Source organism: Pseudorca crassidens, chromosome 20 (genome assembly GCF_039906515.1).
Source record: "Pseudorca crassidens isolate mPseCra1 chromosome 20, mPseCra1.hap1, whole genome shotgun sequence".
In the NCBI taxonomy this organism is placed as follows: domain Eukaryota; kingdom Metazoa; phylum Chordata; class Mammalia; order Artiodactyla; family Delphinidae; genus Pseudorca; species Pseudorca crassidens.
In genome coordinates this window covers 41,486,879-41,502,676 of record NC_090315.1, presented here as the reverse complement: position 1 = coordinate 41,502,676, position 15,798 = coordinate 41,486,879, and the positions used below count along the sequence as shown (strand labels likewise).

Sequence of the window (15,798 nt, the reverse complement as noted above, 5' to 3'; positions counted from 1 at the left end):
TAAAGCCTAAAAAATAAACTGATTAAAAAATTACTAAAGCCTAATAAATAAACTAATTACAAAAATAATCCTGGGGACTTTGCTAAAACAACAGATTTCAGGGCTCTATTTCCAGAGAACATTACTCTTAGGACCAGGGAAGGGCTTATTTTAAAATAAATTACCTAAGTTATTCTAACTTAAGTGGGTTTGTGGACCATCTTTTGAGAAATGTTATAAAAAGGAGTCTTTCAATGTTGATATTTTAAAGCCATGTGGCCAACTAGCAGATCAAGCTAGTCATAAAGTTATGACAGTATCTTCACTAACATTTTTGACAGAAGAAGTTAGCATGAAAATACATTGTCACAGCTTCAGTGTTTGCTGTTTCCAAGAGTGTCATCCTTCTTGGGATGTTTTCCATTTAATAAATAGCTTTATAGATATACAGGAAATAGAGTGTAGGGAAGAGAAGGGGTTCTGATAATGGGTGCAGAACCTTTATGCTCAGGTCATCCCTTCCAATTTGGTGGTTGACAAGACTGGACCAAATGACCAGAGTCATTACATGTGAGCACTTTTACAGCATCCCCAGAAATGAGTTTAAGACCCAGTGGAATACAGCTGGGGTTGCTCACATCACTGGGATTGTTTTCACATAGAAAGACTGCAGAAGGTAGAAGTGGGACAATGTGCATGAATTCACTACAGAGACATGCTTCCTGTCCTGTGTGATTGCCACTAATAAGACTCTTCTACAGTGCAGTGGTAGTGGTGGAGAACATTGCACCTGAAACAATCAATAATAAGAAATGCAATGTATTTTGCAGTAAAATATTTAATATTGTTTATCTCATGAAATAGTATTTTCATGTAATTCCATAATATGCATATCATGGAAATTGCTGGTTTAATATATGTGCCAATGAAACAATTTCTTTGTTCTACATTGTTAGAGGACAACCATCATTGGCAGAAAGGATGGAGACATGCAAGGTAAGGGAAGCAATAACGGGACATGGCTTCATCCACCAGAGGACATTGGGAATATTTGTCCTTTGGCTGTAATTATGTCAAATTAGTGAGAAAACATTATTAATGGTACCTTTTAGTTTTTTATTTTGATTTTGTATACTAATCAAGATCTTTGACTAGCAATAATATGTACTGAATTAATTTTAAACGGAAAATGATTAAGATGTTTAAATGAATTCAACAAATTTATGTGCATCTATACTTATCTCTAATTCTCATTGCATCGTTTCAAGACAAGAAAGAAGTTTCTTTCTTCCATGATTCATCTATCCACTATATTTTCCATCTATTTTCTCTTGGCCCTTGAGTGATCTTGCTTCATTAATAAATTCTCTTTTTCCTCTATTTTCAGTCTTTTTCTCTTTGTGGGCTCTTTCTTATCAGCATATAAACACATACAAGTACTTTTAATTAAAAAAAAAACAACTATTCGTCTTTCCATTTGTTTTTTCACCCTTGTATACCCTCCCTGTTAAACTTCTTGAAAGAACTGTCCAGTCACATTGGCATCACTTCCTCACTACTCAATCCCCAAGTCACTGAAGTCTGGTCAATGCCTCCATTATATCGCTGAAGCTGCTCATTAAAACTCATCAAAGCCCTCCTAGTTGGTGAATCTAATAACTAATTTTCAATTGCTATCTTAATTTGAGGTTTCTGGAACATTTAATCTTATTGATCTTTCCCTCTTATTGAAGTTTACTTTTTCTTTGGACTCAACCACACCAGTTTTCCTGGCTCCCTGGTTACTTGCAGGAAGGAATTAATTTTCCAGACCACACCTTTCAATAGAGGGAAGGTGTTAGCCCCTCTATTACTTCAAAGATGGTGTGGTGAGAGTGAGCATACAAGTGCTCCCCTTTCCCTATGATTCAGTCCACCACACTAATCTACTTACATTGGGGTTGCCTTATCTGATTGGTGAGATGGCTGAGACACTGGATTTTGTTTACCAGAGGGTAATTTCTCGGCCTATAAAAATTTTGTGGACCACCAGAGGGCAGACAGAAGAAGCAAGAAGAACTACAATCCTGCAGCCTGTGGAACAAAAACCACATTCACAGAAAGATAGACAAAATGAAAAGGCAAAGGGCTATGTACCAGGTGAAGGAACAATATAAAACCCCAGAAAAACAACTAAATGAAGTGGAGATGGGCAACCTTCCAGAAAAAAAGATTTCAGAATAATGATAGTGAAGATGATCCAGGACCTTGAAAAAAAAATGGAGGCAAAAATCGAAAAGATGCAAGAAGTGTTTAACACAGACCTAGAAGAATTAAAGAACAAACAAACAGAGATGAACAATACAATAACTGAAATGAAAAATACACTAGAAGGAATGAATAGCAGAATAACTGAGGCAAAAGAACAGATAAGTGACCTGGAAGACAGATTGACGGAATTCACTGCTGTGGAACAGAATAAAGAAAAAAGAATGAAAAGAAATGAAGACAGTCTAAGGGACCTCTGGGACAATATTAAACGCAACAACATTTGCATTATAGGGGTCCCAGAAGGAGAAGAGAGAGAGAAAGTACCCAAGAAGATATTTGAAGAGATTATAGTCGAAAACTTCCCTAACATGGGAAAGGAAATGGCCACCCAAGTACAGGAAGTGCAGTGAGTCCCAGGCACGATAAACCCAAGGAGAAACACGCCGAGACACACAGTAATCAAATTGGCAAAAATTAAAGACAAAGAAAAATTATTGAAAGCAGCAAGGGAGAAACGACAAATAACATACAAGGGAACTCCCATAAGGTTAACAGCTTATTTCTCAGCAGAAACTCTACAAGCCAGAAGGGAGTGGCAGGGTATACTTAAAGTGATAAAAGGGAAGAACCTACAACCAAGATTACTCTACCCGGTAAGGATCTCATTCAGCTTCGATGGAGAAATCAAAAGCTTTACAGACAAGCAAAAGCTAAGAGAATTCAGCACCACCAAAACAGCTTTACAACAAATGCTAAAGGAACTTCTCCAGGCAGGAAACACAAGAGAAGGAAAAGACCTAAAATAACAAACCCAGAACAATTAAGAAAATGGTAATAGGAACATACACATAGATAAGTACCTTAAATGTAAATGGATTTAATGTTCCAACCAAAAGACACAGACTGGCTGAATGGATACTAAAACAAAACTCATATATATGCTGTCTACAAGAGACCCACTTCAGACCTAGGGACGCAAACAGTGAGGGAATGGAAAAAGATATTCCATGCAAATGGAAATCAAAAGAAAGCTGGAGTAGCAATACTCATATCAGATAAAATGGACTTTAAAATACAGAATGTTACAAGAGACAAGGAAGAACACTACTTAATGATCAAGGGATGAAACCAAGAAGAAGATATAACAATTATAAATATATATGCACCCAACATAGGAGCACCTCAATACATAAGGCAACTGTTAACAGCTATAAAAGGGGAAATTGACAGTAACACAATAATAGTTGGGGACTTTAACACCTCACTTACACCAATGGACAGATCATCTAAACAGAAAATAAATAAGGAAACAGAAGGTTTAAATGACACAACAGACCAGATAGATTTAATTGATATTTATAGGACATTCCATCCAAAAACAGCAGATTACACTTTCTTCTCAAGTGTGCATGGAACATTCTCCAGGATAGATCGCATCTTGGGTCACAAATCAACCCTCAGTAGATTTAAGAAAATTGAAATCATATCAAGCATCTTTTCTGACCACAGTGCTATGAGATTAGAAATCAATTACAGGGAAAAAAATGTAAAAAACACAAACACATGGAGGCTAAACAATACGTTACTAAATAACAAAGAGATCACTGAAGAAATCAAAGAGGAAATCAAAAAATACCTAGAGAGAAATGACAATGAAAACACGACAATCCATAACCTATGGGATGTAGCAAAAGCAGTTCCAAGAGGGAAGTTTATAGCTATATAAGAATACCTCAAGAAACAAGAAAAATCTCAAATGAACAATCTAAACTTACACCTAAAGGAACTAGGGAAAGAAGAACAAACAAAACCCAAAGTTAGCAGAAGGAAAGAAATCATAAAGATCAGAGCAGAAATAAATGAAACAGAAACAAAGAAAACAATAGCAAAGATTAATAAAACTAAAAGCTGGTTCTTTGAGAAGATAAACAAAATTGATAAACCATTAGCCAGACTCATCAAGAAAAAGAGGGAGAGGACTCAAATCAATAAAATTAGAAACGAAAAAGGAGAAGTTACAACAGACACCACAGAAATACAAAGCATCCTAAGAGACTACTACAAGCAACTCTATGCCAATAAAATGGACAACCTGGAAGAAATGGACAAATTCTTACAAAGGTATAACCTTCCAAGATTGAACCAGGAAGAAACAGAAAATATGAACAGAACAATCATGAAATTGAAACTGTGATTAAAAATCTTCCAACAGGGGATTCCCTGGTGGCGCAGTGGTTGAGAGTCCGCCTGCCAATGCAGGGGACATAGGTTCATGCCCTAGTCTGGGAAGATCCCACATGCCATGGAGCAGCTTGGCCCGTGAGCCATGGCTGCTGAGCCTGCGCGTCCGGAGCCTGTGCTCCACAACGGGAGAGGCCACAACAGTGAGAGGCCCATGTACAGGAAAAAAAAAAAAAAAAATCTTCCAACAAACAGAAGTCCAGGAGCAGATGGCTTCACAGGTGAATTCTATCAAACATTTAGAGAAGAGCTAACACCCATCCTTCTCAAACTCTTCCAAAAAATTGCAGAGGAAGGAACATCCCAAACTCATTCTATGAGGCCACCATCACCCTGATACCAAAACCAGACAAAGATATTACAAAAAAAGAAAATTACAGACAAATATCACTGATGAATATAGATGCAAAAATCCTCAACAATATACTAGCAAGCAGAATCCAACAACACATTAAAAGGCTCATACACCATGATCAAGTAGGATGTATCCCAAGGATGCAAGGATTCTTCAATTTATGCAAATCTATCAATGTGATACACCATATTAACAAATTGAAGGAAAAAAAACATATGATCATCTCAATTGATGCAGAAAAAGCTTTTGACAAAATTCAACACCAATTTATGATAAAAAATCTCCAGAAAGTGGGCATAGAGGGAACCCACCTCAACATAATAAAGGCCGTATATGACAAACCCAAGCAAACATCATTCTCCATGGTGAAAAACTGAAAGCATTTCCTCTAAGATCAAGAACAAGACAAGGATGTCCACTCTCACTACTCTTATTCAACATAGTTTTGGAATTCCTAGCCACGGCAATCAGAGAATAAAAAGAAATAAAAGGAATTCAGTTTGGAAAAGAAGAAGTAAAACTGTCACTGTTTGCAGATGACATGATACTATACATAGAGAATCCTAAAGATGCCACTAGAAAACTACTAGAGCTAATCAATGAATTTGGTAAAGTTGCAGGATACAAAATTAATGCACAGAAATCTCTTGCATTCCTATACACTAATGATGAAAAATCTGAATGAGAAATTAAGGAAACAATCCCATTCACCATTGCAACAAAAAGAATAAAATACCTAGGAATAAACCTACCTAGGGAGCCAAAAGACCTGTTTGCAGAAAACTATAAGACACTCATGAAATAAATTAAAGATGATAGCAGCAGATGGAGAGGTATAACATGTTCTTGGATTGAAGAATCAATACTATGAAAATGACTATACTACCCAAAGCAATCTACAGATTCAATGCAATACTTATTAAATTACCAATGGCATTTTTTACGGAACTAGAACAAAAAAATCTTAAAATTTGTCTGGAGGGGCTTCCCTGGTGGCGCAGTGGTTGAGAGTCCGCCTGCCGATGCAGGGGACACGGGTTCGTGCCCTGGTCCGGGAAGATCCTACATGCTGCAGAGCAGCTGGGCCCGTGAGCCATGGCCACTGAGCCTGCACGTCCGGAGCCTGTGCTCCACAACAGGAGAGGTCGCAACAGTGAGAGGCCCGTGCACCGCAAAAAAAAAAAAAAAAAAATTTGTCTGGAGACACAAAAGAACCCAAATAGTCAAAGCAGTCTTGAGGGAAAAAAATGGAGTTAGAGGAATCAGACTACCTGACTTCAGACTATAATACAAAGCTATAGTAATCAAGACAATATGGTACTGGCACAGAAACAGAAACATAGATCAATGGAACAAGATAGAAAGCCCAGAGATAAAGCCACGCACCTATGGTCAACTAATCTATGAGAAAGAAGGCAAGGATATACAATGGAGAAAAGATAGTCTCTTCCATACGTGGTGCTGGGAAAACTGGACAGCTACATGTAAAAGAATGAAATTAGAACACTCCCTAACACCATACCCCAAAATAAACTCAAAATTGATTAGAGACCTAAGTGTAAGACCAGGCACTATGAAACTCTTAGAGGAAAACATAGGAAGAACACTCTTTGGCATAAATCACAGCAAGATCTTTTTTGATCCACCTCCTAGAGTAATGGAAATAAAAACAAAAATAAACAAATGTGACCTAATGAAACTTCAAAGCTTTTGCATAGCAAAGGAAACCATAAACAAGATGAAAAGACAACGCTCAGAATGGGAGAAAATATTTGCAAACGAATTAGTGGACAAAGGATGAATCTCCAAAATATATAAAAAGCTCATGCAGCTCAATATTAAAAAAACAAACAACCCAATCAAAATGGGCCAAAGACTAAAATAGAGATTTCTCCAAAGAAGACATACAGATGGGCAAGAAGCACACGAAAAGCTGCTCAACATCACTAATTATTAGAGAAATGCAAATCAAAATGACAGTGAGGTATCACCTCACACCAGTTAGAATGGGCATCATCAGAAAATCTACAAACAACAAATGCTGGAGAGGGTGTGGAGAAAAGGGAACCCTCTCACACTGCTGGTGGGAATGTAAATTGACACAGCCACTACAGAGAACAGTATGGAGGTTCCTTAAAAAACTAACTAGAATTACCATATGATCCAGCAATCCCACTAGTGGGCATATACCCTGAGAAAATCATAATTCAAAAAGACACATACACCTCAATGTTCATTGCAGCACTATTTACAATAGCCAGGTCATGGAAGCAACCTAAATGCCTATTGACAGACAAATGGATAGAGAAGATGTGGTACATATATACAATGGAATATTACTCAGCCATAAAAAGGAACGAAATTGGGTCATTTGTTGAGACGTGGGTGGATCTAGGGACTGTCATACGGAGTGAAGTAAGTCAGAAAGAGAAAAGCAAATATCGTATATTAACACATGTATGTGGAACCTAGAAAAATGGTACAGATGAACCAATTTGCAGGGCAGAAGATGAGACACAGATGTAGAGAACAAACGTGTGGACACCAAGGGGGGAAAGCCGCAGGGTAGTGGGGGTGGTGGTGTGATGAAATGGGTGATTGGGATTGACATGTATACACTGATGTGTATAAAATTAATGACTAATAAGAATCTGTTGTATAAATAAATAAATAAAATAAAATTCAAAAAAAAGAAAGTTTGTGTCTTTCTTTCTCTGCCCACAGATATGATTGACTCAACTTAAGCCCCTAGTCTTCAGGTGGGAAATAGACCTGTTCTCTCCACAGCCTTCTCCCAGTTTCTCACTTTTCTACTGAGACGTATGATGGATCAGGGCTGCAAGATAGTCAAAATGTGCCCCTTTGTTATTTGGGGATTACTGTCTGAGACAGAGGGATGGCAGGAGGCCTTTACATTTTTGTCTTTAGTTTGCAGATACGTTTTTCAAACATATGAGTCAGTATCACATCAAGTTAAGAAAACTACTCTAGGTAATTCAAAATTTAATATAGCTTAATACATACAGACTTAGTGGGTTACACAGTGATGGAAGAGCAGAAAAGTGTTAATGGAACCCAGGAGCTGTGCCTATTTGGTGCGAGCTAGAATCAGAGAGAGGGCTGCTTCACTCCATGGAAAAAGGGCTACTCATGAGCTAGACCATTGAGGATACTCAGCATTATCTTAAAATTCCCCCAAGCATAGAGAAGGAGGAAGAAAATTCTGCTTCTTTCTTTCATCCCACCCCCTCAATCTTCCACCAGTATTATCCATTCACCAAATACAACCTGAAGTCCATTAGCATGGTAGCATGGGCAATATAGCTTGCAAGATACATTCACTGGTAGGGTTTTAGGAAAACCCAACTTTTCTTAGGAGAAGTTGTTTTGAGCTTTATTGGGACATAAATAATGTTGATCCCCAGATGGCTCCTTGTATCTTTTCTCTACTGGTAATAACCTGGAAAGGTCAAAAGGTGAGCCAACTACACTCCAAACTTCAACAGCTTCTTGTCAATTTTGAATAAGTGACCTGCTACTTCTACCTAAATATTGACATAACCAAGCCTCTCCTTAGTATTTCAATTGTCATTCTAAGCTGACTCCCAATATCTATATGCCCAGCTTTGATCTATCTCCTGAATTTCAGTTCTATAACTTCAACTGTCTGATTAACTTCTTTCCAAAATATCTCACTTGCAGGAAAAGCTGGTACATTCAACTCAATACATCCCCAATAGAAAGCATCTTGCTCTGTAATTTGTTTCTTTTCCTTTATTGGTTATCTTAATGAATGGTGCCCACATCCTCTCATCTGTGCTATCCAGGAACCTGGAAATCCCTCTTACTCATCTTTTATACAAATCATTCAATTACTTAAAGGGCGTCCAATTATGTCACTCTAAGTATCTCTCAAGCTCTGACCACTTTGCACTCTGATTGTCTCCTCCTGTCTCTGCTGCTGGTCCTCTTTTTCTGGTTTTTAGCTTCTCTCAGCTGTGTTATTGCAACACCTCTATCCATCCTTCTTGCCTCCTGTGTTTCATTCCCTTAGTCCATCTTCGATATGAGCTATTAGCTTATCTTTTCAAAACAAACTTCCAGGGACTTCCCTGGTGGTGCAGTGGTTAAGAATTTGCCTGCCATTGCAGGGGACATGGGTTCAATCCCTGGTCCGAGAAGATCCCACATGCCGTGGAGCAACTAAGCCTATGAGGCACAACTACTGAGCCTGCACTCTAGAGCCCATGAGCCACAACTAATGAGCCCATGTGCCACAACTACTGAAGCCCGTGTGCCTAGAGCCTGTGCTCCACAATGAGAAGCCACTACAATGAGAAGCCCATGCACCGCAACGAAGAGTAGCCCCTGCTTGACGCAACTAGAGAAAGCCTGCATGCAGCAACGAAGACCCAACGCAGCCATAAATAAATAAATAAACAAACAAATAAATAACATTTAGAAAGGAAACAGTCACTATAAAACAAATAAACTCCTAATTATTTTACTTTCTTGTTTGAAATACTTCAAAGGCTTTCCACTACTTTTAAAGAGAAAAATGCCCAGTCATTTTGCTACATCATACAAAGCCCTTTCTGCTCTGCTCCATCCAGCATTGGTTTTTACTCTTAATGTGAGGACTAAATGAGATGAAGCAACAAACATAATGTCCACTGAGAGCTACTTTGCCCATGGTCCTGGGGTGGCTCACAACCAAAGACTCACTGAAGTGGGACTATAAAGGCTAGCCTATTTCAGACCAATGTGGGACAACTCTGATGGGCCATTTTCTTTCTTTTTTTTTTTTTTGTGGTACGTGGGCCTCTCACTGTTGTGGCCTCTCCCGTTGCGGAGCTCCGCACACGCAGGCTCAGCGGCCATCGCTCACGGGCCCAACCGCTCCACGGCATGTGGGATCCTCCCGGACCGGGGCACGAACCCGCGTCCCCTGCATCGGCAGGCGGACTCTCAACCACTGCGCCACCAGGGAAGCCCTCTGATGGGCCATTTTAACTACAGAAAATCTAATAAGATTGGTCAAGTTTGTCATTGGGCTGGCATTTCAGCTTGACTTCTCCCTCTGCCCAATCCTGTTTCCTTCCCCTCCCTTTCACAGGTGTTGATGCCAAGAGCACTCCTGAACACAAATCAGCTTCCCAGAGAAGCAAACCTGCAAAGCTGGTGCCAGTGGTGGTCTGAGATAGCAGTTGATAAGGTGGTATTTTGGATGTAGAGCCTTAGCTGCCTGTTTGGCAATAAGCACTTACTGGTAGTAAGCAGAACACAGCACCTGGCACAAAGTGATGGACCAATTGTTAAACTTCTACAAATGGTGAATTGGGATTGTATACTGGTAGAAAAGAATGCATTAGCTCCTGCAGTGTGTTGGCCCTTTGATTAAAATGGGGGATATAATAACTACAAGGACAATAGAAGAAGGTAGGATCCTTTCTCTTTATAAACAAATACAGCAAAGGCTGAGAGTGATTAATGGGTAACTGAAAGTCTGTTTGGAAGCCAGAAGGCATCCTTGGCAACGTACAAAGAGGTCTTCATCTCCTATAGTAAAACAGCAGAGCTAAGCAACACATAAGGGGACCAGGATTTATTCAGCAGGTTTACTTAAAATCAGCCCAATGAAGCAAAGACAGTCTTTCAACAGTGCTGGAACAACTGGACATCCACATGAAAAAAAAAAAAAAAAGAATTTAGACACAGAACTCACACCCTTCATAAAAATTAACTCAAAATGAATCATAGACCTAAATGTAAGATACAAAATGGTAAAACTCCTAGAAGAGAAAACCTAGATGACCTTGGGAATGGTGTTGATTTTTTTAGATACAATACTAAATACATGATCCTTGAAAGAGTTGATAAGCTGAACTTCATTAAAATAAAATTTTCTGCTCTGCAAATGCCAATGTCAAGAAAATGAGAAGATAAGACACAGATTAGAGAAAATGTTTTTGCAGAAAATACATGTGATAAAGGACTGCTATCCAAAATATACCCAAAAAACTCAACAATAAGAAAACAAATAAGCTGATTAAAAAATGGGCCAAACTGCACATTGTTAGAGCTTGGAGTTGAGGCCACTGGCCGATGAACTCACAAGTGTAGGTAGTGTGTTACATGAGGGGCAAGTTTTTCACTAACATCACAAGGGTCTCTGGCCCAATGAGTGGAGTTTCATAGTAATACTTGCTACAAATGTAAAAAAAAAAAAAAAAAAAAAGGGCCAAAGATCCCTTAACAGATACCTCACCAAAGAAGATATGAAAAAATGCTCCACATCATATATATTAAGAAATTGAAAATTAAAACAAAGAGATACTACTACACATCTATTAGAATGGCCAATAGTATAAAACAAACACTGTCGATACTATATGCTGACAGGGATGTGGAGCAACAGAACTCTCATTAATTGGTTGGTGCAAAACTATGGAGATGGTAAAAAGATCAGTGGTTGCCAGGGGCCAGGGATAAGGAGAGATAAATAGGCAGGGCACAGAGGATTTTTAAGACAGTGAAATTATTGTGTACAATACTATAATGAGGGATACATGTCACTGTACACTTCTCCAAACCCATAGAATGTACAGTACCAAGATGAACCCTAATGTAAGCAATGGACTTAGGGTGATAATGATGTGTCAATATAGCGTCATCAGTTGTAACAAATGCACCACTCTGGTGGGAAATGTTGATGGGGAGGAAATATGCATGCCTTGGGGTAAGAGGTATGTGGAAAATCTCTGTACCTTCCTCTTAATTTTTCTGTGAAACTAAAACTGCTCTAAAATATATAAATTCTTTGAAAAAAATACAAGGCAAATCTGCTACGTGCAGGTCAGACCCCTAGTTGGAAAAAGAAATCAGATGGAGACATCTAAGTTGAAGAATCTGAAAATCTTGACTTCCTACATTTCCCTGAACCATCTGAGCCTGCAAAAGTGACACATCTCTCCCTATTTAAAAGATAGCACATTCCCCTTCCTTGAAGGCAATTCAGAGACCTCACCTCCAAAAGACAACTGTCCTTCAGGATGTTTCTTCAATCTCCTCCTTGACACTAGACCTGTAACTAGGGTTAAGTTGCATCATAGCACAGCTTTAGATGTGCTGAAGCTGATAAGAGAAGCAAAAGACCATTCCCTAAAAAAACTTCAAGCATGGAATAATAGCAACTGTTGGGGTAGAACGTGTAGAATTGGATTCTGAGTTTGCTTGATCAAAGAGGTTGTTCACCTTAGCTCCAGAGCTCTTTGTAAGGTGAGTTTTGTACCTGCATCCCACCTTGATTTCTCCCTCTTCCCTATTCTCTCCCACTCTTCCATAGGTGTTAATTCCAAGGACATACCCTAATAAACATCCTGCATACTAACCTCCATCTCTGAGCAACTTCCTTAGATAACACAACCTGTTACACACAATGTACATCTCCAAACAACTCACTCAAGTACAGAACATACACTGTAGGGATACATATCATTGTTCAAATCAGAAAAGACCTCCTGAGACCTGTCTGAAAATAGAATTGATAGCCTCAAAAGTAGAGGGAGTCCTACCACTTGAATGATTCATGCAGAGATGAGATAATCATGTGGAAGGAATGTGACACAAGAATTTATATTTAGACAACTAAATGAAACAAATAGAGCTCCTTTAGTAGCACACCTAGCTTTCAAACTCTAAAAAAAGGAACTACTTAAGTGGAAGCAGGTCAAACGCCTTGAAACTTCACTTACTTGGCCTTATTTTTCCTTCCTGTGGCCCCCTTGAGTCATTCTTAGGGAACCCTACGGTTCCAGAGAGCACACTTTGAAAATTGCTGGAGTGCTTCCTTCCAGTACAATGATTTTGTGGATTTATGATTTAGTGGGAAGCAAGTCATCTGAAGGATTTGAAACAAAAAGATATTACTGGAGTGTATTTGCTACGCCCTAAGCATTAGAGTTCTCTTAATTAGTAATTCATACAGTCAGCATATGAACTATGATATAATCACATGTTTAAATATGCAATCATTTCTCAACTTGATTGTAATAACTTGTGTATAATAAAAGAGGCCCCCTTTCATTGCTATGTTGAGTAAATGTTAAATTAATCATGGACCCATGCCAAATCTGCTTTTTTTTTTTAAATAAGAAAGACAAATAAATTGCTTCTCCAAGGCTGAATCATGCTGCCTGTCTTCCAAGAGCATTTTTGTAATTATTTCTTTGAATACCCAAGTGATAATATCAATATGGATTCTCAACCTTTATACCAAGCCTTTGTGAGCAAATATGTTGGAAAAGATGGCCAATGATTTCATACTCCTTGCAAGGGGGTAACCCTAAGCACTGCCCCAGTTCTGTAACAGACTGAATGGAGCCTCTGATGAAAAGATGAGATAACAAAGAGAGAAATCTTGGCAGGAAAATTACTTTGCTTTGAATCATCATGGCAAGATAACTTGAAAAAGCCAAGATTTCACACAGAGGTTGTTTCAAATATGAAGAGATTCAAAAGTAATACAAAATTCACTGCACCATGTAAGTATAAGGGAATAAAGTATATAGATGTACACCATGTGCAAGAAAACTCATTAAAATCACACCGCTTTGGAGACTTCACAAAGTTTTGAACATTTCACAAGAAAGTCCTTTAACATCTTAGAGAAATAGAGTTGTGTGTTTTGGAGGAGGGAGGGAACTTTCATGTAATTGAGTCTGTCTACCCTTCCCCCTCTTCTTTTTTTTTTAGCAGATGAGGAAACAATTTCATGGAGAACTTAAGCTACTTATCCACGGTCTTATATCAAGGGTAGCAGGATCATGCACTGTCATTTAAAACTATATACTATAACCTATGTAGTATATTGCTATTTTGGGTAAAAATTGGTTAAAATATATTATGTTGGAATTAAAGTCATTTTTACTTGCCTTTTGTTTCAAAATCCTTTTTTTCAGTTCTACTTTCTCTGGAGACTGCCAGGTTTTTCACAATTTGATTCATTCAAGAAGGGTGTTCAGGATGAGGAAAGAATGAACTGATCTCCCTGGGATGAGGAACTTGCCTTTCAGTATGAAAATTCACATATCAGTAATTTCAATATTGTGGTTTGAGAATTGAACACAGATGAAGGAGAAACATTTTTGTTTGCCTTGTATTTTAGAAGAAGCAGTACAGAAGGAGGTGCTGAAGACTGGGGATGAATTAGGAATCTCTTTCCATGAAGTGGATGGAAGCGGGTATCATTATCAATTTAGAGCCTTTGCTCATCTGTCCTTGAAATGTCTGGGCAGTCCCTTTCCCTCATTCTACTGTCACTTGAGTAAATGCTCATTGGCTTCTTTGGGGGACATTATTACAGTATATACTTGTCACCTTACAGGGTACTTCCTTCTGGAGACCTGGTCATTTCTTCAATCAACGGGTTCTAGGTCTAAAGACTTTCCAAAGAAACCTATGACCAAAGACTGATCATAGCTTCTTCTTTTATTTTTTTTTCCTAGATACAAATAATAACAATCATTTAGTGAGGACTTCTCATGTGCCATGTTGGGGTTTTTTTGAATTTTTTTTTTTTTTTTTTGCAGTATGCAGGCCTCTCACTGTTGTGGCCTCTCCCGTTGCGGAGCACAGGCTCCATGCAGGCTCAGCGGCCATGGCTCATGGGCTCAGCCGATCCTCAGCATGTGGGATCCTCCCGGACCGGGGCACGAACCCGCGTCCCCTGCATCGGCAGGTGGACTCTCAACCACTGCACCACCAGGGAAGCCCTTTTTTTGAATTTTTGAATTCATTGTCATTTCTCTCTAGGTATTTTTTGATTTCCTCTTTGATTTCTTCAGTGATCTCTTTGTTATTTAGTAACATATTGTTTAGCCTCCATGTGTTTGTGTTTTTTACATTTTTTTCCCTGTAATTGATTTCTAATCTCATAGCGCTGTGGTCAGAAAAGACGCTTGATATGATTTCAATTTTCTTAAATCTACTGAGGGTTGATTTGTGACCCAAGATGTGATCTATCCTGGAGAATGTTCCATGCGCACTTGAGAAGAAAGTGTAATCTGCTGTTTTTGGATGGAATATCCTATAAATATCAGTTAAATCTATCTGCTCTATTGTGCCATTTAAAGCTGTGTTTCCTTATTAATCTTCTGTTTAGATGATCTGTCCATTGGTGTAAGTGAGGTGTTAAAGTCCCCAACTATTATTGTGTTACTGTCGATTTCCTCTTTTATAGTTGTTAGCAGTTGCCTTATGTATTGAGGTGCTCCTATGTTGGGTGCATATATATTTATAATTGTTATATCTTCTTCTTGGTTTCACCCCTTGATCATTAAGTAGTGTTCTTCCTTGTCTCTTGTAACATTCTGTATTTTAAAGTCTATTTTATCTGATATGAGTATTGCTACTCCAGCTTTCTTTTGATTTCCATTTGCATGGAATATCTTTTTCCATACCTTCACTTTCAGTCTGTATGCATCCCTAGGACTGAAGTGGGTCTCTTGTAGACAGCATATATATGGGTCTTGTTTTTCTATCCATTCAGCAAGCCTGTGTCTTTTGCTTGAAGCATTTAATCCATTCACATTTAAGGTACTTATCGATATGTATGTTCCTATTACCATTTTCTTAATTGTTATGGGTTTGTTTTTGTAGGTCCTTTTCTTGTCTTGTGTTTCCCACTTAGAGAAGTTCCTTTAGTATTTGTTGTAGAGATGGTTTGGTGGTGCTGAATTCTCTTAGCTTTTGCTTGTCTGTAAAGCTTTTGATTTATCCATCAATTCTGAATGAGATCATTGACAGGTAGAGTAATCTTGGTTGTAGGTTCTTCCCGTTCATCACTTTAAGTATATCATGTCACTCCCTCCTGGCTTGTAGAGTTTCTGCTGAGGAATCAGCTGTTAACCTTATGGGAGTTCCCTTGTATATTATTTGTTGTTTTCCCCTTGTTGCTTTCAATAATTTTTCTT

At 38.4% G+C, this 15,798-nt stretch overlaps 1 long non-coding RNA gene and 1 other non-coding gene across 2 annotated transcripts in view; one reads left to right on the top strand and one right to left on the bottom strand.

Moving 5' to 3' along the window:
* The window catches only part of LOC137214664 (uncharacterized), a 62,103-nt gene that overhangs the window by 29,159 nt on the left and 17,146 nt on the right, over positions 1-15,798 (bottom strand). The gene's annotated exons all lie outside the window — the stretch shown is intronic.
* Positions 10,891-11,040, top strand: LOC137215822 (small nucleolar RNA SNORA62/SNORA6 family). Its single transcript, XR_010939453.1, has one exon. It is a non-coding gene; the product is annotated as a small nucleolar RNA SNORA62/SNORA6 family (small nucleolar RNA).